Below are 7,721 nucleotides of genomic sequence, written 5' to 3' on the forward strand. Positions count from 1 at the left end.
CATGGTGCACACGTGATCGAGGCCATGTCTGTATGCTTTTCCCCCGATCGCTCTACGATCAGACCATCTATGTCTGCTGCTAGTAGCACCTTACTGGCCAGCTCAAATATGGTTCTCTTTGATAATATCACTGCTAGATGGCACTCCCTGGGAGATTCCCATCTGCAGGGATCTACTGTCTCAAGCCAGACGGCTGATTTATCACCCTCGGCCAGAACTATGGAGACTGTGGGTCTGGCCCCTGAAGAGCACCAGCTCATAGATTCTGGTCTCTCATCCGAGGTTGTAGAGACCATACTGAACACTAGAGCACCATCCACAAGAAAATTGTGTGCACTCAAGTGATGACTTTTTTTGTTGTTGCATGAGGAACATCAATTAGACCAAGTGAACTGTGCAATAGCTACAGTCCTGGAGTTCTTACAGGGACATTTCTTTGCAGGGTTGGCTCCTTCTACAATCAGGGTCTACATGGCTGCCATTTTGGCCAGCCACACCCCTAACATCCTCTAACATTGAGGTTTAGGCATGGTGTCAGTCGGATGAGGCCCATCTGCAGACCACACATACCTTCCTGGAATCGGTCCGTGGTCGTGGAAGGTCTGTCAGGCACCCCATTTGAGCCCTTGGAGTCAGCCTCAGAGAAGCTTCTTACTCTAAATTAAGCTCTTCTGCTGGCTCTGTCATTTCTCAAGTGAGTAGGAGATCTACAAGCTCACTCTGTTGCCTCTTCCTGCCTTGACTTTGCCCCTGGATTAGCCAAGGCATTCCTATATCATAGGCCAGATTATATTCCTAAGTGGCTACATCTGCTGCCCAGCGGTGTTACAGGATTTCTGGAACACCGAAACAAGAGAAATTGCACCTACTGTGTCCAGTAAGGGCTCTGTGTACTAACATCCACCACTCCAGCCAGTGGCATAAGTCAGAGCAGTTGCTGGTCTGCTTTGGCAGCAACAGTAGAGGTGAAGCTGTGTCGAAGCAGCACTTCTGTAATTCAGTTGTGGAAGCAATCTCTATTGCTTATGAGGCACTCTGTCTCTATGCCTCTGGACATAAGGGTTCATTCCACTAGGGGGGTTGCCTCCTCAATGACTTTATCCAAAGGGGTTCTCTTACAGGATGTGTGTACTGCCGTGAGGTGGTCTTCACCGGACACATTCATTCAATATTACAGTTTGGACATGAATTCCACCCCTGGCTTGAGTGCCTTGCAGTGACCCTCAGGCTCGGATCTTTCTGAACAGGCCATTCCCTCAGTGTGATGGAGTGGGTATACTCATTCCCACAACATAAAGCTCACGTAACGTTGAGTTCCCTTTGAAAGGAATGTCTGGGTTACGCATGTAACCCTGTTCCCTGAGAAGAGAACGAGAAGTTGCATAGCTTCATCATACTAAGTTTTTGCTTCAGATAATAAAGGCTGATGGTGCGGTTCACAGTTGCTATTTTACAGTCACGTGATGTGCAAAATTGCCACGTGACCTGACCACGGCAGGCCTATAAATAGGCATGATTTCACACAGACTTCATATACTGGTCACGCACGAGGGCGTGTCCCATGGCATGTAGCTCATGCAATGTCTCGTTTCCTTCTCAGGGAACAGGGTTACATGTGTAACCCAGAAGTTTAGCTCTCAACACATTATTAGATGCATCTGCATTGTCAAATATAAAAATGGGAACGTAAAAATGCAACAGAGCATTGTATAATAATGTGTTGGTCTGTTGGCTGTCTCTTAGTCATCATTTTGACAAAGAAGGACACTCTGACATTTCCCTAATAATTCCTCTGGGATTTCGAAAACTTGACAACATATTGCAATATACAATGAGTACATATACTGCATAGAATGTCTGGATAGCAGACAATCTAACCTCAGTGAAATGAATCAGCTGTAAGAACCCATGGGATTTCTCATGAATGATAGAATGCAGATGAATAATTAATAAAAAATTATTGAGAATACGAATAATTTAGTAAATCCTTAGTGCCTGTGTTGGACATACACATTTGAGGCAGAACATATTAGTAATGTCTAAAATGCCCTACTGCACCCATGATGTGTGAGTCTTTTGATTTAGTGTTCAATAAACCCAAGACCTGTTTTGGTCAATTAGATCTATTTATCTAAGTAATGGTATTTCATTTGGCTTTGACTTTCCTCTCTAGAGTAAATGATGTATACATTTTTGTGCTGAAGCTTGACTTCTCAGTTTATTCAATTTCATACAGTTTTTTATTGTGAATCAACAGCCAGTGAGGAAATTTGGATAAACTGAAATATAAGATAATATATTATCAGTATTATTTGTCATAGGGAAGTAATGAAATAAGGTGATAGCTTTGTTGCCAAGTTTTTTGTCAAAACTTTATGTGGGTGCATGATGACACTGTTATTTGTAGCTACGGCAACATGGGTTAGGGTAGAAATTCTTTATATGATCCTGAGGGACATATGCTCTGGAGAGACTTATTATTACATTTCAAAGATTGCTTATTCCGATCTTAAGACAGCAATTCAAGTGACTACTTTTGTTCTGCCACTAGAGATGACACAAATGATCTTGGTAATAAGTACTTTATTGATATGAATAATAAATAATACATTAGTCTTAAATTACTTTCCTCCTTAGCCCCTCTAGGCATGCAGTCCCCTCCAAAAGTATTGGAACAGCAAGGTCAATTATTTTGGTTTTGCTATACACTGGTTATAAAACTGGCTATAAGACAGTTGGGTTTGAGATCAACAGATGAATATGAGATGATAAATCAGAATTTCAGCGTTCATATCCTGATATATAGCAGCCTATACAGGATTTCACAGAGTTTTTTGTGATTCTTTATGTCACGGTTTCCCCTTTAAGCAGTGCGCTGGAGAGCATGTGGGCGCGCGTGCATGAGCAAGGTGCGCGAGCGCCCGCTCTTCATATGTTGACAAGCGTGACATTGTTTACTATGGACATGTGCTTTTGTTATGTTTCTGTTATGTCTCCTCCCTGTTCTGTCATTGGCTATTGTTTAAGCGTGTGTCTAGATTGGTGTCAGCCATCACCATCAGCACTTTAAATGCTGATTATGCTTGTATATATACCGCGCGCCTCCCAGCACACGGCACAGAGTATTAGTTTAGATTAGTTTAATATACGTTATAGATAGTTACGTTAGATATAGAGAGTCAAAGTCATAGTCATTGTCCATGTTATGTTTCATTGTTAGATTAGTGCATTTAGTCCACACTGGTTTTCTGCTCCCAGTTCCTAATCATAGTTTATGTTTCTTGTTTTGTTCTCGACCCTGTTTTCCGTGACCACGACCTTGATTCCTGCTTTGCCCCGTTTATCCCTGTTTGCTGATCGCCTGACCTTTGCATGTTTGTGGATTACGTTTTTGGATCACGATTTGGATTTACCTGCCTGTGTCTCTCTTTAATAAGACTGTTAAACTGCATTTGCATCCATCCTATCTCCCTTACGTCTGGGGACGTGACACTTTTGACCAAAAATGTTTGATTTTGCTGCAGCTTCTTTTCAAAATTTGCAATGAAATTTGCAGAGGTTTTTTTTTTTTTTTTGCTTTGCTTTTTTCTGGAAAATTACTCGAATTGGTGCAATTGCATGAAATTGTTTTCATGGTCTTTCACAGTGATGTTTACTCATGTTTGATGCTCGTGGATCAAAGGGAGCTTTGGTTGAATGTGCATTGTGACGATGTCACAAGATGCATCTTGGCCCAAATCTGCAGAAAATTTATAAAAATGGCTGGCTCCTGTGAATATTGTGGAGTTTGCCTGATTTTGTGTTAATTTCTGCAGCTGCAAAATACTAAAGGGACTTATTTAGAGCTACACGTGTTAAACTACTTAGAACATGGCAACTCTGATGGCAGACCACGCAATTTTTAGGTGAGCAAAAATATTAGAACAGATACTCTTAATATGACATATTTGGTTGCATATCCTTTTGTTGCAATAACTGCATAAAGCTGTCGACCCACTGACATCACCAAATTGTTGCATTCTTCTTATGTGAAGCTTTTCCAGGCTACATCCCACATCAAGGTATGTGCAGTTATAGGAAAATATCTCAACCTTAAATATCCTAAATTCTAAGAATTTACATAAAGTTTGTTTGAACTGTTTGTTTGAACTGAATTTTGTCTATTTTTCAAACCTTTATTGTACTTCAGGGCAGGATGGCAAGTTATTTGTTCTGCTAAACCCCAATGGAGACAGTGGACATGACCAATGCCCAAATTGTTTGGGGCATCTGCAAAAGGCAGTGCAGCATAATGCAAATGTGCCTCACAGGCCATTTTAAAAACTGTTGTCTATTCATCACCTTCCTCTGTTGCTGTATGGCCATGAAGAAAACTGTAATGAACAGCAGATTCCAGGCCTGAGGAAGAGGAAGGAGTGCCTTTAGTTCATTGAAATGCAGATTATAGGAGATATATAGAATTATTGCAGAGATTTATGGAGCCTACATATAGAGCTGATTCACATGTAGAGACAGAACCTGATATGCTATCAGTGGCTGTCTCTCATTCTTTGAAATTCAGTCCCACTTTAGCAGAGAGTGGTGGTAGCACAACATCAAAGCAGACTAAAGATCATTTTGGAAAAAGCAGGAGCACTGCACAGCATTGGCATTGAATGTGCTACAGGCTATTAGACTACTCTGGCAAAATTCCACAGGTGGTGGCAAATCACTGGGGATTTTAATGCAGATGAGGAGACAAGTTTGTCTTTAAAATACACTGTTCAGCTGGCACTGGTACCTCTACAGGTTTTTAGCGCACAGGCCCAGGAAGCATTAAACAATCACCTTTTCCAGTCTGAGATTAGTGAGTTAAACATGTGAATCAATAGATTACTCTTAGGCACTTGTCTGTGCTGGCACATTATACCTGCTGAGTTGGATTTCAAAGACCATAACAGTGGATGGAAAGAGCTTTGCAGGATGCATCAGGGACCACAGCAGCATTGAACAACAAGGTGGTTTTGTGCCAAAACATGGTGTGATCAAGCATCTAAAGCACATTTTACCAACCCTAAAAGTCAACTGGCTACACTGACCTGTGAAAGAGTTGCTATAAAAACAGGCAATATAAATAGTACAAGAACCAAAAATCCTGACTAGGTTTTGAGATCTTTTTTTAATTCAAAATATGGGTGTGGAATCCACCCTATTTTACATCTTCAAGATCTAACACAAATCTAATGCTATGAATATATACAAACATGATGTGTTTGTAATGGGGTGTAATAATATGATGATTTGGATTGATGAATCATTTTAAAAAGCAACAATACCTTGGTGATTTTATTTGACCAGATTTTTTAAAATTATAATTGAAATGGACATCCATATTTCTCATATTTATACATATATTTTTGCACCCACGAGAGATGCAGTAATGTTTTCACACGTTTATACATGTGTTGGTTGTTACAGAACTGTGCACACAATTGCACCACAAACTGCACAACTTGTATAGTATAGCATTTTGAAACACCCTTTCATAGACTTCTGAGTGTGCTAGAGTGTTACAAGCATTACACTTGTACATAAAAACATTTGTGCATTTACATACTTAAACTGTTGTTTAAATATTTTAATAGTGTAGCAAGGTGATTTTCCTATATCTTCTATATCTTTCCTATATCCTGCCATCCATTTTCTGTACGACTTATCCTTACTGGGTCACGTGGAACCTGGAGCCTATCCTAAGGGGCATGGGGCACAAGGCGGGATACACCCTGGATAGGGTGCCAATACATTGGAGGGCACAATCACACACATTCACACATCCATTCATACCCTTCTGACACTTTTGGACATGCCAATCAACCTACAATGCATGTCTTTGGACTTTGAACAAAAGTATGTGGACATCTGACCTTCACACCCATATGTGGGCCTTCCCCAAACTGCTGCCACACTGTTGGAGGCACTCAGTTGTCTAGAATGTCTTTTTATACTGTTGAATTATAATTTCCCTTTACTGGAACTAAGGGGCCCAAACCTGTTGCAGCATGGCAATACCCCTGTGCACAAAGTGAGCTCCAGAAAGACATGATTTGCCAAGGTTGGCAAGAATTCGAGTAACCTGCATGGAACCCTGACCTATACACCACTGAACACGTTTGGAATTAATTGGAACGCAGACTGCATGCCAGGCCTCTTCGCCCGACATTTGTGCCCAAGCTCACTGATGCGCTTCCTAATGGAAGAGTGGAGATTGTTACAACGACAAATGCGGGGACCAACTTTGGAATGGGGTGATCAAAAAGCACGTATAAGTATGATGGTCAGGTCTTTACATACTATTGGCCATATAGTGTATCATCAGATGTTTAAGGTGGATGTCCGGCTCAGTCAAGGATGTGTCTTTTTTCGTCTTCTTTTTGGGGTTTACATGGACAGGATACCAAGATGGAGCCTAGGTTGGAGAGGAGTCCAGTATTGAGGTCTAGTGGTAACATCCCTATTATAGATGATGTGGCATATGACATACCTTCAGGTGGGGAGAGAGACCTTGGCAGTTCAGGAAAATGTCTGGGTTACGCATGTAACCCTGTTCCCTGAGAAGGGAATGAGATGTTGCGTGAGCTTCACACTGTGGGAAGCGCCTTCGCACGTGACCAGTATCTGAAGTCTCTGTAAAATCACACCTATGTATAGGCTTGCCGTGGTCAGGTGATGTGGCAATTAAGTGCGTCACTTGATATAAAAACGGCACCTGTGAACCGCGCTGTCAGCCTCTATTATCTGAAGCAAAGACAAATTCACAGGCATGCCCCAGCTTTCTTCTCAAGAATCTTCTGGTAAACGACTCCATTCATTGTTCCTTCAATTATATGAAGGTTGCCAGCACCATGTGATGAAAAACAGCCCCACACCATGATGCTTCCACCTCCAAATTTCACTGTTGGTATAGTGTTTTTAGGGTGATGTGCAGTGCCATTTCTTCTCCAAATATGGTGTATGACAGCCAAAAAGTTCAATTTTGCTCTCAGCTGCCAAGAGTACACTCTCCCAGTATTTCATACACTTGTTCAAATGAGTTGTAGCAAACTTTAAACGAACTTCAATATGCTTTTCTTTAGAAATGGAGTCTTGTGGGGTGAGCATGAGCAGTGGAGTGCATTGCCAATTGTTTTCTCTGTGACGATGGTACCTGCTGCTTCCAAGTGTTTCTGGAGTTCTTTCCAAGTGGTCCTTGGCTTTTGGGCTACTCTTCTGACTATTCTTCTGAATCCTTGGTTAGAAATCTTGTGTCCGGTTGATGACTGAGTGATGTTGCTTCCACTTTCAGATAATGGCCCCAGTGGTGCTTACTGGAGGATTCAGAAGTTTTGAAATATGTCTGTATCCAATTCCATCAATATGTTATGCAACAATAAGGTTGCAAAGGTCTTGGGAGAGCTCTTTGCTTTTACCCATCATGAGATGTTTCTTGTGTGACACCTTAGTAACAAAAACATTTTTATAGACCATCAATTTTCTAGCCCAGGTGATATTAATTTGCACAGATAGGACATATAATTACTTGCGGATTTCAGCTGCTTCCTTGCTTTACCTTGCCTTGGATAACTGCGTTTTTCTTAGCACATGCAATACTTCTTTTCTGTGTCATTCCACTTTATTACACATAACTTTATTTATGGACTTTAATGTTGTGAATTCTTTATATTTCCAAATTTCTTGTTAATACC

At 41.1% G+C, this 7,721-nt stretch overlaps 1 long non-coding RNA gene across 1 annotated transcript; it reads left to right on the plus strand.

The window, feature by feature from the left end:
- Positions 1-3,184: 3,184 nt before the first annotated feature.
- LOC128614501 (uncharacterized) lies at positions 3,185-5,251 on the plus strand. The gene is made up of 3 exons (XR_008387056.1): positions 3,185-3,905; positions 4,035-4,061; positions 4,190-5,251. It is a non-coding gene; the product is annotated as an uncharacterized LOC128614501 (long non-coding RNA).
- Positions 5,252-7,721: the final 2,470 nt, after the last annotated feature.

Source organism: Ictalurus furcatus, chromosome 11 (assembly GCF_023375685.1).
Source record: "Ictalurus furcatus strain D&B chromosome 11, Billie_1.0, whole genome shotgun sequence".
Classification (NCBI taxonomy): Eukaryota; Metazoa; Chordata; class Actinopteri; order Siluriformes; family Ictaluridae; genus Ictalurus; species Ictalurus furcatus.